The sequence below is a fragment of the Schistocerca cancellata genome, chromosome 2, assembly GCF_023864275.1.
Source record: "Schistocerca cancellata isolate TAMUIC-IGC-003103 chromosome 2, iqSchCanc2.1, whole genome shotgun sequence".
NCBI lineage: Eukaryota > Metazoa > Arthropoda > Insecta > Orthoptera > Acrididae > Schistocerca > Schistocerca cancellata.
In genome coordinates, this window is record NC_064627.1 from 754,860,400 (window position 1) to 754,878,336 (window position 17,937).

The window sequence follows — 17,937 nt, forward strand, 5'->3', positions numbered from 1 at the left end:
AGGTCCCACAAATTTGAATATTGCACGATTCGATTAGATGGCCAAATGGAATACCGCAATACAGTCCATTTGAGACTCTGTCAGGTACTGATAACGCTGTCTCACACGAGTGCATGGCGCATCCTTCACTGTGATCACTCAGCATCCGACGCCGTTCACGCACTTGACATACCCTAGCAGGCGTGTAGCAAAATTGCACACGAACAACGCTAATGCATTTTGGTGGCCGTTCTTCCTGTGACAGAGAAGTGCAACTCCAATCATTTACATATCCGCCAATGCTGTACGAAGCTACACTGACACCCGACCATGTTTCTGGGTGCTTCACTTTTTTTGTCACTCAGTATACATCACGAAGAAAGTCATGTTATATTGTCGTCATTTGATCTGAAGTGAGAAATGTTTTCGATTTGGCTAGAAAAAGTACAAGACATGAATATTTTATTTCGATGTACGCAGCAGTGTCTGCTAAGGTATGAATCACTCCTTAAATGCCCCGAAAAACCTTAGACAAAAGATATCAGCTGGACAGCGCTTCCCCCTACTTTTGGGAACGCAAGAGACGTGCAGATAGAGTTGATGCAACAAAATTCTGGAAACACTGAAATATTTAGTCCCAGCTTTAATCAACAGTCTGAAGCTACTGCCAACGCTAGAAGTTACTTAAATGAGTTGCGGGCGGGAAGGAGCGCCTGGTCCCAGGCACGAATCCGCCCGGCGGATTTGTGTCGAGGTAAGGTGAACCGGCCAGTCTGTGGATGGTTTTTAGGCGGTTTTCCATCTGCCTCGGCGAATGCGGGCTGGTTCCCCTTATTCCACCTCTGTTACACTATGTCGGCGATTGCTGCGCAAGCAAGTTCTCCACGTACGCGTACACCACCATTACTCTACCAAGCGCCGGCCGATGTGGCCGTGCGGTTCTAGGCGCTTCAGTCTGGAACCGCGTGACCGCTACGGTCGCAGGTTCGAATCCTGCCTCGGGCATGGATGTGTGTGATGTCCTTAGGTTAGTTAGGTTTAAGTAGTTCTAAGTTCTAGGGGACTGATGACCATAGATGTTAAGTCCCATAGTGCTCAGAGCCATTTGAACCATTTTGAACTCTACCAAGCAAATATAGGAGTTACACTCGTCTGATGTGAGACGTTCCCTGGGGGGTCCAACGGGGTCCGAACCGCACAATAACCCTGGGTTCGGTGTGGGGCGGCGGAGGGGTGAAGTGGACTGCGGTAGTCGTCGTGGGGTTGTGTACCACTGCGGCTGCGGCGGGGACGGAGCCTATCCGTCGTTTCTAGGCCTCCGGTTAACATACAATACAATACTAACAATACTTAAGTGAAAGACGAGAGAACAATTTTTTTCGGTAGCAAAAGTAGAAATACTTTCGGTTAAAATGTTTTATGTTGTTCGAAATTGGTGAGTGCTATCTGCTGTGTTTTCTCAATCAGTATTTTAAGATGAAATCACGTGTTGACATTGCAAAAATAAATGAATAAATAAACAGAAATAAACGTAAGTACACTATATACATATTCAGGATTTTTTCTGAAAGTCGAATACCTATAAGAATGTTCTTGGTGAATTTTATTTTGGTGTTTAAAATTTTAGCGCTGAATTACTGGAAAAGATCGCAGATACCAACTTCGTATAAAGAACGGGACGGTAGGACTGTTCCTAGCATAAAGGTGGCCTCCTGTTCCCAATGACCTCTCGTAAAACTGTGTCTCGTTTATGTTACCTATACTACTTTTCGTTGTTCCTTTTACCGAAAGCCGAAAGAAAAGTCTATCGGAACGACGCTGGAGAAATCCGACGGATAAACCGAGTTGTTGCAGAGATTTTACGACAAAAGAGGCTCGAGGAGGGATTTAGCGAGTGATGGGGGACGAAGTTACGGAAAGACCACCGAAGCTCGAAGATGGATTTTCCAGGTGGCAGATCTCGTTTCTGGATGCAGTGGCAGATTGCTGGGTGATTTCATCACGCAGTTTTATTCAACAATCAGGAAACGAATATTCTCGTGAAAGCCAAGTGCCTCGTCATTCGTTCTGTGAAATTCGAGCGCCCCCCCCCTCCCCCGCCCCCTCCCCGGCAAACGTTGTGCAGCATTTCAATCTGCACATTTCTCACACCGGAACAGTGCAGCAGCGTGCGTAACTCTGTCGAATGGTTGACAATAACAGCGTCATTCACTTGTTGACTTTCGCTTTTCACGGTATGAGGTGCACATCTAGGGGGAGAAAGTGCACCGAGCGGTAACTCCTTTATCGCAACGAGTGAGTGAGTGATTAAAGCGGCGAATGGCCCGGTGCAGGCCGGAAGAGAACTTTCTCCATCGAGCCGTTACAAAAACGCCGTATGCAACAGACGGAAAGAAGTGCAGAGCGCTCTGAGAGGCAGATGTCGTCATGTCGGCTCACCGTTTCCCTTACATCAGTCGAGGAATAACGTACCCTCCGCGGGAAGAGTTTCGGTTTCTCCGGCAGAGGGCGGCGTCAGCTGTGAGCGGGCAGCTGGCCGTCGCTTCGCTTTCTCGCGCCCCGCGCGTGGATGACCTCACACCGGAGCCGCTGCCCTCTCGCGCCAGCTAGCGGGCGACGCACCACGCAGGAGAATTTGCGCTCAAACACGGGTCAGAAATATTTTATGCTTCATTCCGCAATGAGATCAAATGGAATTCATTATTAGGCCTTAATTACACTTTTGTGATGATGATGATGTTTGGTTTGTGGGGCGCTCAACTGCGTGGTTATCAGCGCCCGTACAATTACCCAATCTTTGCTCAGTCCAATTTCGCCACTTTCCTGGATGAAGATGAAATGATGAGGACAACACAAACACCCAGTCATCTCGAGGCAGGTGAAAATCCCTGACCCCGCCGGGAATTACACTTTTGTTTACAAAATATACGAACTTAACACGTAAACTACTATAAAATAAAATGATAATTAAATTGACACCCTTGCTGCAAGCAGGCGTTGATACACTTCATTGGGGACATGTTGAAAATGTGTGCCCCGACCGGGACTCGAACCCGGGATCTCCTGCTTACATGGCAGACGCTCTATCCATCTGAGCCACTGTGGGCACAGAGGATAGTGCGTCTGCAGGGACTTATCCCTTGCACGCCCCCCGTGAGATCCACATTCCCAACATGTCCACAACACTACATTCGTAGTGCGCCTAATAGATGTTTGCCCATCATACTCATTACCGTCATACTACCGTCATATATAGTTAAAAATATGGGTTCCCGGCCTTTGACCTTCTTGTGCGAACGCACACGCTATGCCCGAACTCGTACGGGACTTGGTAGATTAATCTGCCACGAGTAATGAGTATGATGGGCAAACATCTATTAGGCGCACTACGAATGTAGTGTTGTGGACATGTTGGGAATGTGGATCTCACGGGGGGCGTGCAAGGGATAAGTCCCTGCAGGCCTCAGAAATTAAGTCGCACAGTGCTCAGAGCCATTTGAACCATTTTTGTTGATGGGCCCAGGTGAGGCGTAAAGCTTTGTGTCGTGCTGTCATCAAGGGTACACGAGTGGGTCTTCGCATCCAAAAGCCTATACTGATGATGTTTCGTTGAGTAGTTCGCACGCGGACACTTGTTCATGGCCCAGCAGTGAAATCTACAGCAATTTGCGGAAGGGTTGCACTTCTACCACGTTAAATGATTCTCTTCAGTCGTCATTGGTCCCGTTTTTGCAGGATCTTTTTCCGGGCGCAGCGATGTTGGATATTTGATGTTTTACCGGATTCCTAATATTCACGGTACAGTCGTGAAATGGTCGTACGGGAAAATCCCAACTTCAATGCTACCTCGGAGGTGCTGTGTCCAACCGCTCGTGCGCCGACTGTAACAGCACGTTCAAACTCACTCAGATCTTGATAACCTGCCATTCTAGCAGCAGTAACCGATCTAAGAACTGTGCCAAACACTTGTTATCTTATACAGGCGTTGCCGACCGCAGCGCCGTATTCTGCGGCGATACATATCTCTGTATTTGAATACGCATGCCTATACCAGTTTCTTTGGCGCTTCAGTGTATCAGTGTATGTTTATTCTGTGTCAGAGTATTGGGCATCGTGCTCTTCATCTATGCCTCTCTCTGTAGCTCCGTCGGTGCTTGGAATCATTACTGATTGCCTCCTGTGAAAATCGGACACTTTTGTATGATGATTAAATATAGGTCTGAACCTAATAACAATTTGCGTAGTACATCTCTGTTACAATCAACGCGGGAAAATTTACGAGCAAAATGTATTCTGTACTGCCGTTTGTGCTTTTTGTGGCACTCAATTGCTGCCTTCGACAACTGACTTACATGTAAAATTGCTTTAGATATGACTTCGGCGCCATGCATTAAAACTTTGTCAACAGTAAGTGACATAGGATACAGTCACAAAAATCTGTGTATATTTTCGCAACTTCACGAGCAAAGACATCAAATTTCTCACTATCAATGCTGTTGCCACTCGAAGTCAATGTAAAGATTAATTTGAATCGTTTAAATAAATCCAGACTGAGGCCATTGATTCGAAAATAGCATTCTGGGTCGGCAAAAAATCTTCTGGATCTATTGCCGTCATTAGTGTTCCAACGTCCACGAAGTCACTTTGAAGTATCCCAAAACACAGCTGTTTGATTAGTTGGAGATTTTAACGTTTCTGCAAGTTCTCCTTTGATGAACGAAACCGTCTCATCCATTTTCTCCCCCTAAATTGTTTCAAATTGCCGTACAAAGCTCTCCCGTAAATATTTTGACTGTTCCCAAAGAATCTATAGTAGAATAAATGAAAGACTGCCATATTGTAACTAATTTAACATTTCAATTTGAGTGAATAAAAACAAGATGGTGTATGAGGACGGACAATGTTATTGGGTTAAACAGTTGTCATCGGTCTAAATTACATACCTCTAAAATATTTACAGCTCGACAAGACCCGACAGGTAACTAAAAACACTAAAATCTCACGATTTTGAAGTAACACAAATATGCATAAAAATATCGTCTATAAATGTACAATTTAAACAATAAAACAAAAATGTGTGGTGTAAGATGAAATATATGCCTTTCTTTTCCATAGTCAATAGATGTTTTTATCTAAATTTAACCGCAAAATCGAGAGAAACAAACGTCACCAACAAGATCGCACGGACGAGCACAAGTGTTTCCCACTATGTCTGGTTAGCGAGTGACGTTCCAATAGGCGGCGTGGGTGTGGAGGAAGGTTCACGTTGCCGAAAGACGGGCTGGTTATCGATCTTGAAGTTTAACAAATTTTCAAGGATTTTAAAGTAATTTGGCGACTTGGATTTTTGCCCGGTTTTAGACTGAAAATACTCCTATGTGCGTAGGCGGCGACCAGTTCCAGAAAATCACGATCCGCCACGGGCCTCATTCCCGAGCAGGAAAGACACGTAGACAACGAGTCGCTGTAAAAGCGTTACACACGTACTATCTAATCAAAAGCATCCGGACACCTATTAGCGGACCATACTGTAATTCTGGTTGTGTCTACCCTTTGCCTTTATGACGGCTTGAACTGCGCTGGGGACACATACATTGTGGTGTCTGAATGTTTACGGGGGAACGGTCGCCCAGTCTTCTCCAAGAGCCGAAACCAGACAAAGCATTGATGTAAGATGCTACCCTCTGGTGCGGACTCTGGGCACGTTGTCTCATGTCGGGAATGATATTGTCCACAAGAAATTGCTTCACAGATTCTGCTTTATGACATGATGCATAGTCATGCTGATAAAAATCACCGTCTCCTAACTATTCTTCTACTGCATGCAGTACACAGTGCTATAATGTGTTCGTATCCCTCCGCATTTAGAGTTTTCTTAAACACAATAAGGAGGCCACACCTTAACCAAGAAAAACTCGCCTATACCGTAATACTACCGTAATACAACCTGTCCAATTTCATTTTTTCTTGTTTCCTGTTAAAGTTGCTTTTGTGATTTTTAATTTCTTTGGCCTCTCTGTATATCGTAGCGTAATAAAGGCTAGATACTGATAAAGCCCCAGAGTCAGAGAAACAAATTTGGTGTGTCAAATGGCTCTGAGCACTATGGGACTTAACTTCTAAGGTCATCAGTCCCCTAGAACTTAGAACTACTTAAACGTAACTAACCTAAGGACGTAACGCACATCCATGCCCGAGGCAGGATTCGAACCTGCGACCGTAGCGGTCGCGCGTTTCCAGACTGTAGCGCCTAGAACCGCTCGGCCACCCCAGCCGGCATTTGGTGTGTCCCTAGTGCCAGTGCATGATACGCTACTTTTTCACTAAAGAAGAAGGATTGAAATTAGATCGATTGACGGCCTTAGTGTTAAATAAAACAGTGCCAACTCTTTCCCACTACAAGCTCCATAACGTAAGTCGGCACGACTCCACAATCTTGAGTAGCGATCGGGGCTCACGAGAAATATGGGCCCGGCAATGAACCTGTGACGTCACACTATTTGGCTTGTCCGCAGTACTTCGCGAAAGCTGGGCTCCGTGCAGGGCTTACGGGAAATCAATATGTAATTGAAAAGTTACCAAATGGAGGTCTCAGTTTTGTCGTGTGCTATCGAGAGCCTACAGGCATTTAAACGCAAGAGCCTACAGGCATTTAAACGCACAGTCAAGAATTATTAACCTCGTCCGTTGTATGTATGTGTGTATTGAACTGTGGACGTAGAAACGACGGAGAGGCTTCTTCCCCGCGGTAGCCCTCGGTGGTACACAACAGGCTACAGCAGTCCACCCACCTCACCACCACCCGATACCGAACCCAGGATTATTGTGCGGTTCGGCCCCCAGTGGACACCCCCGGGAACGTCTCATTCCAGACGAGTGTAACCCCAATCTTTGAGTGCTAAAGTAATTATGGTGTACGCGTACGTGGAGACAGTGTTCGCGCAGCAATCGCAGACTCAGTGTAACTGAGGCGGAATAAGGGAAACCAGCCCGCATTCGCCTAGGCAGATGGAAAACCACCTTAAAAACCATCCACAGGCTGGCCGGCACACCGGACCACGACACTAATCCGCTGGGCGGATTCGTGCCGGGGACCGGCACGCCTTCCCGCTCGGTAAGCAGTAAATCTCCAGTGTCAAGTGCTATGACGTATGCGCCACGGCATGTCTTTCTAGTGGGCCTCGTGCGACGGTTCACACCCGCGTCCTGCCATCCTAATTTAGGTTTTCCCTTATTTATTTAATCGTATGATGATTTTATACAATATACAGTTGATATAAGGCAAATGATTTTATACAATATACATATGATATTAGACAAGATTAAACTGTAAAGTCCGTGTTTTTAAACCAGTTAATTAAGCTGGGTGTGAGAGCGAACAAGTCATCGGGAATTCCAGGGTATGAATGAAGTGGACAGCGTTGGACTAAATATTCAATTGTCTGCTCTTCTTGATTACATTCACACATTGGTGAACTGATCCAGCCCCATTTGTACCTGAAGTACCTACAACAACCATGTCCAGTCCTTAATCTGTTGAGGCGGCACCAAAGGTTCCTCGGTTAGTCAAAAGCTTTTGGCTTCTTTGTGGGATCAAGCTGATGGGCTCTTGTTCCCGATGTTTTTGTTGTTTGGGGGTCGATTGTTGCTCACGTCCGTAGATATAACCTATATTACCCTACACGTGACCCCTGGGTGGTGCTAAACGAGCAACAGTGTAATATGTGATACACAATAGGTTTTCCTTGATTTCCCTTAATAGCTTCAGGCAAATGCCGGGATGGTTCCTTTGAAAGGGCGTGGACGATTTCCTTCCACATCTTTCCCTAACCCGAGCTTGTGCTCCGTCTCTAATGACTTCGTCATCAACGAGTAGTTAAACTTTAATCTCCTCCTCTTTCTCCACGTGGGCCTCGGTAGCGTTCTGATAACGTCACGAACCGACCGTTGTGTGGAAACACACTATAAACAGTTCTGCTTGCTGAGCTTTGTCTGAGACTAAAACTGCTTTCAAAGTCGTTAAAACCTCTCATGACATGCCTAACATTGGAAGATGAAACGTTAGGTAGAGAATTACGCCTCGGACTGCGTCCTAATGCTCATAAAAGAAATATCAGGAAGCACCGGCCATGAGAGGCTACATTCTATGGTAATACCTCACTAAGAATGAGCTCAGAATATGTTTCCGCTGACTGTAATTCAGTCAGTTCTTTCTAGTTTCAATTACTGAGTGCGATTTTTTCTAATTACATTCTCCGTATTGACCCCACCCATTGTTGACAGTTTTCTAAAAAGCCTCATGAAGCTCTGCAATGGGGTTCGTTGTAGTTTTTCGTACATTGTTTTTCCACGCTCCGCAGCCACTGCGGGGCAGAAAACAAGCCTTCGCTGCTGGATTTATGACGGCTGCGTCCATGCGCCCGTGCGCAGGGGACGTGTGTGAGAAAGTGGAGGACCTTGCTCAAGGTTGGCCGGCCTGGCAATAAATCAAGTGCGTGGTCGGCGGGCCTCGCTGCGGGAGAAAGTGGGGCCGCGGCGCTCCGGCCGGTTGACCCCGCTGCCACCTCTGAGGATTGGAGCGCGCTGTGCGGCCGCCATGTTACCAGGCGTGCAAACGGGCAAAACGGTACACGGTACAAGTTGCAGGTTTCCTATCTAAATGCTTTAGGGGCAACAAAAATTTTATTTTTAATGTTTCATACAAATATTTACCGATTTTAAATATTTTAAATGCCGCCATAATTTCTTCATTGACGGGTATAATCTAACATTAAAGGTTTAATACAATATTCCAAGTATTAAAGTTATAGAAACTGTGTATATGTCTTGACAGAGTGCAAGTCGTGGCGCACATAATACCAGGAATATATTCACCCAGAATTTGAGAATGAGAGCACTTGGTGATTTCCAACGGACTTAAAAATAATTTCAAATCTTTTGAAAACTGTTCAAATAACTTACGGGGAATGCAGCCGGATGACGTCGTCGACAACCGCCGATATTTCGATAGGAGCACACCCTGCCATTTTCGTGGCAAAACTGCAGCAACTAAGCGCTGTGCACGCCAGTTTTAAACCTCGCTTTTCAGAGAAACTCCGTAAAGATAATACACTCACATACACACACACACACACACACACACACACACACACACACACACACACATACACTGTAAACACTAGCGTGATCACAGGCCAAAGACGACCGACGTCAGAAGTTATCGACGTTGTTGTTGAGGTCTTCAGTCCTGAGACTGGTTTGATGCAGCTCTGCATGCTACTCTATCCTGTGCAAGCTTCTTCATCTCCCAGTACCTACTGCAGCCTACATCCTTCTGAATCTGCTTAGTGTATTCAAGTTATCGATAGCAAAATTAATAATCGACGGGTGAGGTAGCATAAATTCTGTCCTTCTGTTTTTTGACAAGTGAGAGAACAGGATTAAATTATCAAGTAACCTCAAGAATAGTGATGGTGGATTTTGTTTAAATTCTTATGTAACCGTGCTGTCTCACTTGTGAAGGAAGAGAGTGACGGAGCTCATGCTACCGCTGCCGTTGATTATTAATTTCACTGTCGATAAATTCTGATGTTTGTCTTTGATTTGTGATGGCGCTACTGTTTACAAGCTGTATGTGTGTGTGTGTGTGTGTGCTCTCTTTTCTTTACGGAGCTTCTCTGAAAACTGAGGTTTTAAATTCGCTTGCACAGCACTTAGTTACTACAGTTTTGCCTTGAAAATAGCAGGGTGTGCGGCTGTCCAAATATCGGCGGTTGACGACGACATCACCCGGAGGCATTCCTGTAAGTTATCTGAACATTGCGTACACTCGGAAAAACTAAGGTCCCACTTTTCAAAACTACTTCTTCTTGACAGCCTCCACAAATAAAGAATGGGAGATAGTCCATCGCTTACTACGCTCTCGCTGTTCATATAATAAGACTTCAGGATCAGCAATGACGTTTTAATCCATTATGTTTCTACTACTAACTCTATTCGCTACACATTTTGTGGACAGAATCCACATATACCACTGGATGTTCTTGCAAAAAGACGTAATTATGCTCCAAATAGTACTGGAGATGACGTCATAAATATTGTGATGTGAGGCAAACTAGCTTCTCCTCTAATGGAGCGCAAGTTACTCACACTACACTCATGCAGTGTTTGATAATGACTTTGAACCAACTTCAAACCTAGTTTCAAACCGTTTATAAATCCAAAAGTAATAAACCCTGTAACACTAAGATGACGAAAGTCATGGGATACATCCTAATAGCCGGCCGGGGTGGCCGAGCGGTTCTAGGCGCTACAGTCTGGAACCGCGCGACCGCTACGGTCGCAGGTTCGAATCCTGCCTCGGGGAAGGATGTGTGTGATGTCCTTAGGTTAGTTAGGTTTAAGTAGTTCTAAGTTCTAGGGGACTGATGACCTCCGAAGTTAAGTCCCATATTGCTGAGAGCCATTTGAACCATTTGAACCTCCTAATATCGTGTCGGACCTTCATTTACTCGCCGTAGTGCACCATCTCGACGCGGCATGGACAACAAATCGTTGGATGTCTTTTGCAGAGAAACTGAGCCATGCAGCCTCTGTAGTGTAATTACGAAAGTGTTGCCGGTGCAGAATTTTATGCACGAAATGATCTCTCAATTATGTCACATGAATGTGCCATGGGATACATGTTGGGCGATGTACGTGGCCAAAACATTTACTCGAAATGTCTAGAATGTTCTTCAAACCAGCCGAAAACAATTGTGGCCCTGGTGATATTGCACATTGTGAGCCATAAAAGTGAAATCCATGAATAGCTGCAAAAGGTTTCCAAGTAACCGAACATCCAAGTAAACACCATTATGGAGCCACCACCAGGTTGCACAGTGCCTTGTTGACAACTTCAGTCTATGACTTCGTGGAAATTAGGCAACACCCGAATCCTACCATCAGCTCTTACCAACTGAAATCTGGACTCATCTGACCAGGCCACGGTTTTCCAGTCGTCTATGGTCCAACCGATATGGCCAAGAGCCCAGGGGAGGTGCTGCAGGCGTTGGCATGCTGTTGGCAAAGGCGCCCGCGTCGTTCTTCTGTTGGCACAGCCCATTAACGCCAAATTTCGAGTCACTGTCCTAACAGATACATTCGTCGTACGTGCCACATTGATTTCTGCGGTTATTTCGCCCAGAGTTGCTTGTCTGTTAGCACTGCCAGCTCTACGCAATCGCTTTGCTCTCGGTCGTTAAGAGAAGGCCGTCGGCCACTGCGTTGTCCGTGTTGGGAGGTAATCCCGGAAATTTGGTATTCTCAGCACATTCTAGACACTGTGGATCTCGGAATATTGAATTCTCTAATGATTTCCGAAATGGAACGTCCAATGCGTCTAGCTCCAACTACCAATCCACATTCAAAGTCGTTTAATTCCAGTTGTGCGACCGTAATCATGTCGGGAAACTTTTCACGCGAGTCACCTGAGTATAAATACACAGCCCTTTAGCCCTTTTATAGCTATGAAGTATGCGTCGTCTCCCTGTCACCACTGACAGCGACGTACTAACCATTCTAAGAACGTCCATTTTCCTTAGGTCATCCTGTATTTGGTTGGTAGGGTGGTTTGGGGAGGGGACCAAACAGCGAGGTCGTCGGTCCCATCGGATTAGGGAAGGATGGGGAAGGAAGTCGGCCGTGCCCTTTCAAAGGGACCATCCCGGCATTCGCCTGAAGCCATTTAGGGAAATCACGGAAAACTTAAATCAGGATGGCCAGACGCGGCTATGAACCGTCGTCCTCCCGAGAGCGAGTCCAGTGTGCTAACCACTGCACCTCCTCGCTCGGTCCCTGTGTTTGGCAGCGCTTCTGGGGCTAGTCATCGGGAAGAGAGCGTCTGCCAGCGAAATTGTTTCGAGCCGTTCCGATACCACTCCGCCACGACGCGCTAGCGCCCCGCTGTGGATGCGGAGGAGATGAGCTACGGCACGTGCGTGCGGCACGCATCGCGTTTTTCGCGCCTGCAGCCCGCCGCTCCCACCGAAGGCGGGCCCCGTCTGCCTCTTGTTTATATGCGCCGGCACCAGATTGCACGGCGTCGCGCCGCGCCGCGTCGCGTGACAACAGCTCGTTGCGCCGATATTGCTTCCTAAGAGATAGTGCGCCCGCGGCCGTCCACACAAAATGTCTCTCTCCGGCCTTCGGCGGCAGGAAGGCGGTGCCTTCCGTGTTCTGTCTCGCCTCCGCCGAAATTGTTTTCGGCGCAAAGAAACGATTTACGTATTTGAGTAAGCGGCTGTTTAGACGAACACTGCTGGAGCGCTGTCGCTGACCTGTCCCTTCCTTTGTTGCTGCTGCTGTTGTTGTTATCTTCAGTACGAAGGATGTATAGGCGCAGCTGTACTTCGTCATGTGTAAGCCTCTCCAACTCTGCACAGCTACAGCAAGCTGCATCCATCAGAACTTGCTCACTGTATGTGCCATGGTTGGCACTGTTCCAACGAACGACCTAAGTTGGCAATACTTCCACCGTCTTCGACTTACGAGATCGCTGCGAAAAAGGGTGTTTATCTGTTGACCGGCAAGGAGAAATCGGACAGTGACAATACGGAGCGGGAGGAGGAAGCGGTGGTCCGCAGCTCGTGGTCGTGCGGTAGCGTTCTCGCTTCCCGCGCCCGGGTTCCCGGGTTCGATTCCCGGCGGGGACAGGGATTTTCTCTGCCTCGTGATGACTGGGTGTTGTGTGCTGTGCTTAGGTTAGTTAGGTTTAAGTAGTTCTAAGTTCTAGGGGACTGATGACCATAGATGTTAAGTCCCACAGTACTCAGAGCCAAGGAAGCGGTCAGTTGTAACAGCTTGCCTCGTGAACAGACGTCCGCAGTTGATTTGGCGCGTGCTATCAAGTTTATGCGCAGAAACATGGTGCGAGGGTTGCACAGAAAATAATTCACCGCATTTTTTTCTTCAACAATTCTTTATTGAACATAATGAGAATCACACACAGGAAAGAATGGTGTTTTATCTACAAATCCTATTTTTCCACGTAATCTCCATCCCATTCTATGGCCTTCCTTCTGCGCGAAACAAGGGCGTTTATGCCCTCTCCGTACCAATCCTTGTCCTGGTGGCGGAGCCAGTGCTTCACTGTGTGAATCATCTCCTCATCATCCTCAAAATGCCCTCCACGAATCGAATCCTTTAATGGCCCAAACAAGTGGAAGTCCAATGGGGCTAGGTAAGGGCTGGCCCAACACTGCTCAACCCTGTTTTGCGATGTGTTCAGAAGTCCTCAGACTTGTGTGGGGCAGAGCGTTATCGTGTCGCAGCAAAACATCTCCTGGGTTGCTGTGACGCCGAAGTCGCCGGAAGCGCGTCTTGAGCTTTGTTAATGCGTTGACATGTGCTTCTGAATTAACGGTACTATCTCTCGGTATCACATCAACGAGAATTACACTTTCACAGTTCCAGACCCCGGCGGTCGTGACCTTGTCGGCGGAAGCAGTTGCTTTGAATTTTTTCTACTGTGGGGACTAGGAATGGCGCCATTCCATCGATTGTCGTTTAGCTTCGGGTTCAAAATAGTGAAGCCAGGTTTCATCACCTATCGCAATCCGAGACAAGAAGGCCTCCCCCTCAGCTTCAAAACTTCGCAACAAATCAAGACAAATATTTTTTCTGTGCGATTTGTGATCCATCGTTAGACACCGCGGGACCCATCTTACACACATTTTTGAATATCCAAAAGAGAGGATAATTGTATCCACACTTCCTTCACTGATTGACAGATGTAGCGCCAGCTAACGAGTCATAATGCGTCTGTCCTCGTGAATGACAACACCAGCTCGCTGCACCGCGTGTGGTGTGACAGCCGTCGATGTTCTCCTCGACCGCTGCAAATCGTGGATCTCCTCCGAACCGTCTTCTGATGGCCTCACTCTCCGTGCCCAGCGACTAACCGTACTTCTGTGGACAGCAGATGCTCCATAGACTTTGCACAAGCGTTTGTGAATATTCCCCACAGTTTATTTCCCTGTAGTGAGAAATTCAAGGACGGTACGTTTCTTGTAACTTACATTTTGAAACGTACATGCCATTTTGAAAGTGACGGAAACATGGCGCGCTCACTCAGGAGACTTGAGATAACACACACCTAACGTTTCGCAGGCATAGCACTGTTTTCGGCTGAGAAAAAAAAAATGCGGTGCATTTCTTTCAGGGCAGCCCTCACATATCGGACATTTGGGTGCTGCTGGGCCTGTTCGACGGAAGAGACTGCATTTGTAGTCGATGTAGGGAGCCTGGCTGCGCTTGCTCTTCGTGCTAAAAGGTACTGTCGTATTTGCTGAGTTGCGTTTTGGATGGCAGTGGCCTGTATTGAGACCACCGACAGACTGTGGTCCTGTGGGCGCTGACATTTCTACTTGCTATTTTCTGAATCCGAGTCCCACTCGCGTGATTAAATATCAGCTACTAGGATGTGCATTAATACTTACGCTGGCTAGCAGTTGTAGTGAAAATAGAAAGTACTGAACTGCCATGATGTTAAGAACAGTGGTTAGCGGTTATTAATTATAGTCTGTTTCAGGTTCGATTACCCTTAAATTTATTACTTGAAAGAATCGATATTGTAAATGCCTGCCACATGTGCGAAGGAGTGTGACGCCGGTGCAGCACGCAGTGAACAAGGGAAGATAACGCTCTTTATGCCTTATGTTGTCATGAATGTACTGTCTCTATTTCAACAGCATTTTGTTAAGACAACTAGACGTGTTGAAAGATAATTTTCCTTATGACTGCTGTAACAGTCTCGAAGCAGCTTCATTCCTTATGTTTACGTAATAATGTGCCGAAAAGAACCATACGATCAAGAATGTCCTTTGGTAGTTATGGTTGTATGTGCGTATTGCCTACTTTTCAATTTAATCTTTTAGAACTAAACCGCACTCGCTGACCTGTTAACTAAAGTGTATTTTCCTTAAGGACACTGTGGTTTATACGGCACAATTGGGTATTACTTGTCAGTTTGTTAATAACTAAGGCATTAATTTCCTTCAGATAAGAATTTTTGACTGTTGCGTTACTTGACAGTCTTCCTTTTCTAATACTGTGTTTTCTGAATTCACTGTTAGTGCCAAACCTGTTTAAATAATTGAAAGTCATTTTGGCTAAAGTTGTCTTGGTGATAGGTTTCCTGAACTGTTTTCTTAAGTGACTCATATAAGTGAACGCTTAAGTCTTTTAAGTAATGTTGGCACGTTCTTAAATTGATATTTCTTGAACTGTGTGTCAATGTAAGTTGGCTTTGACACGTTGAAGCGCGCGTTAATGTTAAATTTAATAAAAGTTTCAATAAACGTTTTATGTAAAACGTGTGACTCAAGCTCAAACAATCACTCCTCCCTTTTAATCCCAATGAGCCAGTACTTTGCACCAAGCGTTAGTTTGCATCAACAATTTTACACCCACAACACTTCCATCTTTCACTAAACTGACGATTCCTTGATGCCTCAGGATATGTGCTGTCAGCTGACCCCTACTTTTAGCTGGGAAATTTTTTGTGCTCGAAAGAGCAGATAAGCGGTTGTCCTACTTAGTAAATGAGTTATAAATCGCGCTCTGGAGGAATAAGTGCAGGGTAAGTAGTTTAAGGACGGAAAAGACCCACCGCGGTTTAATAACAAAATTCAGAAAATGCTGAGAAAGAGATTTTTGCACTTTTGGTTAAAAAAAGAACGCTGAAATGTGACAGACAATAAAGAAAATCGTGCCCCTAAGAAGAGATCGATGCGCGAAGTATACAGCTTCCCCTGCCATGCGTTAGCAAAAGATCTTGCCGAGAATCCTAAAAAGATCGGGTAATACGCAGACTAACTAAGCGCGACGAAGGCTTCGATTCAGGACTCATAGACCAGTCTAGTGTGGCAGTAGGTCATGAAAGGGAAGTCGAACTTCTAAATCTCTCGTTTAAGAAATCAATGACGCAGGAGGATCGTACTGTTCCATTGTTTGAGCATCGTAGTGACTCCCGTATGGAGGCCGTAGTAATAACCATCTTTGACATAGAGAAATAACTGAAACAATTGAAAACAAATAAGTCGCCAAGTCCGGAAGGAGTCCCAATTCTGTTTTACAGAGAGTATACTACGGCTTGGCCCCTTCGTTAGGTTACATTTATCGCAAATCTCTCGCCCAGAGCAAAGTGCCAGGCTACTGGAAAAAAAGCACAGGTGGTTGCCTTATATTACAATAAGGCCTAATGAACGGACCTGCAAAATTACAGACCAATATCCTTAACGTCGGTTTGCTGTAGAATTCTTGAACATGTTCTGGGTTCGAACACAACAAGTTCCCTTGATAGAGATGAGATTATATCCACGGGTGGACACGGATTTAGAAAGGATCGCACGTTCGAAGCTAACTTGCCTCTCACACGGTATCCTACGAACAATGGATGAAGGATAACAGGCAAAGACCATATTTCTAGATTTTCGGAAAGCGTTTGACACAGTTTCACAATACAGTCTGTTAACGAAGGTGTGAGCGAACAGAATAGGTCCTCAGATATGTGTCTGGAAGACTTTTTAACTAATATAATGCAGTACGCTATCCTGGAGGACGAGTATTCATCGGAGACAATGGAATCATCAAGAGTGCCCCAGTGGAGTGTAATAGGACCGCTCCTGTTCTCACGCGCATAAACGATCTGAAGGATAGGGTGAATATCAAACAGCGACTGTTTGCTGATGACGCTGTAGTGCACGGGAAGGGGTCATCTTTGAGTAACTACAGGAGGATACAAGATTGACGACATTACTGTTTAGCGTGACCAACGCAGACAGATAGCGGAGTTTATTAAAGCGCCGCTTCCGGGACGGGTAGATGTGTTGGCCCCGGATCGAACCCGCCCGATGGGTTCATGACGATGCGGGGTGATGGCCAGCCTGGATGTAATTACCAGGTGGTTTTCCACATCAAGATAGGTGAATACCGGGCTGGTAGCCAAGTACTGCCTCAGTTACACGATCCGTAAACATTTAGAAAACTTTCGCTCACTTTCACACGAATAACACTACACGTTGGGGAGCGCATGCTCCGTCCCAGGGGCCAACGTGGTGGCAACAGGAAGGGAATGCATCCGCCCACCTCTTAAACTAACTGTGCCAAATCCGTTAATAGCCAGGCCGAGGATGCAGACCAAGGCACAAGAAAAAGAAGAAGAATGCACCTTGCTCTAAATGTGGAAAAATTTAAGTTAGAAAAAGACGAATAGTAAAAAGAATCTTATAATTCCAGAATGAGATTTTCACTCTGCAGCGGAGTGTGCGCTGATATGAAACTTCCTGGCAGATTAAAACTGTGTGTTTCAATCTTATAATATTCGAATACAGTGTTAGTGGTGTGCTGTTTCAAATAATCTACTAAATATCTAGCCGTCACGTTGCAAAGCGACAGTAAATGGAAGGGAAGGCGAATGGTCGACTACGGTTCATTGGGAGAATTCTAGGAAAGTGTAGCTCATATGTAAAGCAGACCGCGTACAGAAACTTGTACGTCCCATTCTTGAGTACCGGTACTGCTCGAGTCTCTGGGAAATTCAGAGGCGTTCTGCTCGATTTGTTACCTGTAGGCTCGATCAGTACGTGAGCATTACGAAAATGATCCATGAATTCAGCTTGGAATCCTTGCAGGAAAGCAGACGTTCTTTTTGCGAAACACCATGGAGAAAGTTAGAGAAGTGGCATTTGCGACTGAATGCAGAACTATTCTACTGCCCTCAACATACATCTCGCGTAAAGACCACGAACACGAGATAAGAGGAACGAGGGCCCGTTAAAAAGCATATAGACTGTCATTTATCGCCCGTTCCATTTGCGAGTGGAACTGGAAAAGGAATGAGTAACAGTGATACTGGGTACCCTCCGCCCTGTACCGTATGGTAACCTGCGGAGTAAGTACTCGCATGTAGATCTATTT

The 17,937-nt window shown here is 46.0% G+C and overlaps 1 protein-coding gene and 1 non-coding gene across 2 annotated transcripts in view; both read right to left on the reverse strand.

Moving 5' to 3' along the window:
- LOC126162579 (uncharacterized) overlaps positions 1–17,937 on the reverse strand; it is a 384,276-nt gene that overhangs the window by 280,136 nt on the left and 86,203 nt on the right. The gene's annotated exons all lie outside the window — the stretch shown is intronic.
- On the reverse strand, positions 3,012–3,086 carry Trnat-ugu (transfer RNA threonine (anticodon UGU)). Its single transcript has one exon. It is a non-coding gene; the product is annotated as a tRNA-Thr (tRNA).